General features: G+C 37.5%; 1 long non-coding RNA gene across 1 annotated transcript; it reads left to right on the top strand.

The window, feature by feature from the left end:
* The first annotated feature begins 273 nt into the window (after nucleotides 1–273).
* Nucleotides 274–2,157, top strand: LOC148689883 (uncharacterized). Its single transcript, XR_015957745.1, has 3 exons — nucleotides 274–462; nucleotides 497–1,129; nucleotides 1,829–2,157. It is a non-coding gene; the product is annotated as an uncharacterized LOC148689883 (long non-coding RNA).
* The last annotated feature ends 1,930 nt before the right edge of the window (nucleotides 2,158–4,087 follow it).

The following is a 4,087-nucleotide window of genomic DNA, read 5'->3' on the forward strand; positions in this document are numbered from 1 at the left end:
AAAAAACAAAACTTACGAGGCGAGCCAAAACATTTTCTCCTTTTTTATCCTTTGTCGTGTCGCCATCTCGTTGTGGGCACATAACTTGAGACCAACTCTCAACATAAAAAAACAAACTTTCGAGGCGATTCAGTCATCCCACTTAGCAGCTCTTTGGGAGGCAGGTCTTTTCAAAAACAGTTCTTTTCATAGTGGCTATTATTCAAAGGGACTTTCTTTTTGTCAAAGAGAGTATGTACAGGCTATTAGTCATCCCACTTAGCAGCTCTTCCCTTTATATATACTCTCTCATAACTCACTCTCTCCCACACTACCTTCCTATCTGCTTCTCTCTCTAGACTTTACTTTGTCTGTTTACAATCATCATGGGTATTGATCTTAATTGTTGGTTTCGATTTTGCTGAGTTGAAACTATCTGCCTCTCTCTCTAGACTTTACTTTGTCTCTCTACAATCATCATAGGTATTGATCTTAATTGTTGGTTTCGATTTTGCAGAGTTGTTTCAACTCAGCTCTCGTTTCTTATTTCTCCCCTTCTGCTCCCAACTGACCACCACTATGGCGGACGATGAAGATCAAAACCCTCATCCAAATTCGCAAACACATCTGACTCTGACCATCCTCTTGGCCTTAGCTACCATTCTGTTTCCCCTCGGGGTGGATCCGACCTACTTTGTCATACCTCCCTCCGTCGATCGGGCTAGTTGCGAGTGCAAGCTGAATAACTGCCCATGCCTTCCCCCTTTCTACATTTTCTCTGTTGTGACCACGGCAGCACTGTCTGTTGTTTGGTTTGGACTTTTTGTTCTCTCCGCCCAACTTCTATACCGCTTCGTTATCTGGGTAGGGCTTGGCTTAGTGTGGGCTACCTACTGGCTTGCGTTGCATGGCATCCTCGCACCCCAATTTTATAATCCAATGCTTTATTCCTTCAATCCTCTTCTGGCGGTCCTATTATTGCTTAACCTAAGATTTCGAAATGTCCAAGACCGCGCTATCCATGTCCTATCTTACAACTGGATCTGCGTGATCCACGTCATATCTCACAATTGGGACCGCACGACGCATGTCATAGCTGACATCTGTGTTCTGTTTTGGAACTATATCACAGAAAACTATTAAAATTTGGGTATTTAAAGTCTCTTCATACTTTTTTGCTTTTTTCTTATAATTTTTTTCCTTCTCAGAATTACCATTTCTTGATTTATGTGTGTTGGGACATACTAAACTTTTTAGGTTTTAACTCAATAGTTAGTTTAAAACCCAAGTGATTGGTGCTTTCTTCTTCGAGAGTTTTAACGAAAAATTCATGGTACTGTTTACTTTAACGAAAAACCACATTTTTACATTAAAAAGTCAATTATGGTACTATTCACTTTACCCTTTATTTTGTCCTTATCATTAAAACTCAAAGTTTTCAAGTCATTTTCATTAGTTTTCCTTTCTTCTTATAGTTACTTTATGGAAAAATCGTTTTAATTAATTCATGTTTATGTTTTTTAGAGTATATTTCTGGCCTCAAAATTATTAATACATATATTTTATGAGTATACATTTTTTTTTTAAAAAACTCTCAAACAATACCTATACACCACACGCGTTCCATATTTTACTAAACTATGATTTGCGTATATATAATATACGAGTTGTTGATGTTGCTCAAATACAAAATACACTGAAAAATTACAAATGCGACAATTGGCAACAAAAAATTAGGCAAACTACAACTAAACCAATGTTTATTAAGTTGCTTATTTCTTTTGTTTTTTGTCTGAGTATCTTATTAATAATTATTTTTAATTATTTTCACTTCCATTGTTATTTTCAGATCAGTAGAACGATGGAGAGAGAGAGCTAGTTATCAGCAAAATGCTTGGTCCATTCCTATTCTTTTGAATGTATTAGAACAACAGTTGTCTTTTCCTACTAGTTACGTTTTTATATTCGTATCTCTCCATGCAAGACTTGTCATATTTGTTCAAGGCGTGTAATTTTAATATTTTGGATCTTTACATGTAAGACTTGTTATATTTATTCAATGGCTTGTAATTTTAATATTTTTGAACTCTACGTATGAGTTGCTATGCTTATAAGTGTGAAATTTGATTTTAATATTTGTGTAAGTGTAATGTTTATTGAATATTTGTGTTCATTAAATTATCCCTTCTCGTTAAATATATATCGTTATATAAAAAAAAAATCATCATATATCGTAATCCGCTGATACTTAAACGGCCTTATGTCTTATTAAAGAATGATGTGTTACATATTTGTACTATAATTTATACCAATTTTTAATAAAAATCTCAGTTTACTACCCTCGAATTTCGTGGTTTTTAACATTTAATATATGAAATTTTTTTCATCTCAGAATCATATCGAAAGTGTTAATTAATTAGGACAGTCTCATACATTTGTTAGTTTAGCTGTTAAATTTTCTGTTAACTGATGATGTGGCGCCCACATGGACAATGACTGGGTGCCACGTGTCAATAAGGGTCCCACGTGGATATTAAAAATTAAACATTTAGAAAAAACAAAAAACAAAAAATAAGTGTCTTCTTCCTCAACCCCAGACCCTCTCTCCCTTCTCGGCCTCCACCCAAACGTGCAAATCCAAAATGTCAGTCGACGCCGCTGTGACAACCCGTTCCAAATTTTACATTTTTATTTTATTTTTAAAAGCGTGAATTTACGAAATTGCCCTAGAGGCAAGGACTTTGACTTCCATTGACCATCAACTTGAGAAATGTGGGACTTATTCTTTTAGCATATCCTCGTAGTACTCGTTGGTACGAACGTATAGGCGAAAGCCATTTGCGAGTCCGGATTATAACGGTATAGTTACGGACGTTCGAAATTGGTTATTCAAGGTTTAGTGTTAATTAAATTAAATCCCCAATCAGAAATTGGTTGTTCAAGGTGAAGCCCAATCAGAAATGGAGGATAGAAAGAAAAGAAAAAAAAAAAAAAAAAGATTGGGCGAGTTGCCCAATCGGGAAAGATGAGAGAAGAGAGATGATGACACTTACCAACCAGAGGAGAGAATAGGAGGGAAAGGAGGGAGAAGGAGAAGGAGGGGAAGTCGGGTTCCCTTGACCCGCAACCCGTTTTCAACCCGGTCGGCAACACCTCCATTTTCGACGATTTTCACCCATTTTTCCGACGAATTGCTTTCATAAACCTCTTGAGAACTCCTCCATAACCTTCCCTCTATCCATTCCATCTCAAATTTGGAGAGATTTGACCTTGAAAATAGAGAAATTCGCAAAAAGGGGAGCGGCGGCTTTGGCTTCGAATCACCCAATCCCGAAGCAATTTCTTTCAATTTCCACCATCCATAGCATCCTATTGAGGCCTAGAACAAAGCCCAAGCAATGGTTTGGACGACGGAGTTGTTTTGGAATCGGATTGAACACACCTACAACCTAGGGTTCCGCACGGTTTTGGTGAAATTGAGGTACTTCCAAGCCAATTTGGCCTTGGCCACAGGTATAAAGTTTACTCTACTCACTGAGATCTTTATTTCTGTAAATTTTGGTAATTTTTGGAAATAGTTGGATTTTCCGGCGAGTCGGGGCGGCCGACCGCCACCCGCGGCGGCGCGTGGCCAGTGGGCCGCCAATGCTAGTTTTAGGCTATGTCGAATGTCTTGAATTCAGTTTTGTCATTTGAATGACGTAGGTTGATCGTTGGAACCTAAATTCGTTACGATACGTTACTTGATAAAAATGGGAATCGATGATCCGACCGTTGGATCGTCACCAAAATTGGATACATTATAATACGTAATATTTAAAGATCATAGGAATTTATGGATCGAGAATCTGACTTACGGATCTTCCTGAATTGGATTTGTAAGTTAGTAAAATAAATGTTCACGGCCATTTGTTTTAGGCAATTGGCGGAGATTTGACCGTTGGATCGTAATGAAATTTTAATATGTTATTCTAGAAACATATTGTGGATCGTTGGGAGTTGCAGATTGGAAATCTGATATGCGGATCTTCCGGGTCAAGTTATACAGGGTTGTAAACCCTACCGTCGATCAAAGATCGACGGTTGATTTGTGGTCAATGGGTCTCAA

This window comes from Pyrus communis, chromosome 16 (assembly GCF_041283825.1).
Source record: "Pyrus communis isolate YQ-2024b chromosome 16, ASM4128382v1, whole genome shotgun sequence".
Classification (NCBI taxonomy): Eukaryota; Viridiplantae; Streptophyta; class Magnoliopsida; order Rosales; family Rosaceae; genus Pyrus; species Pyrus communis.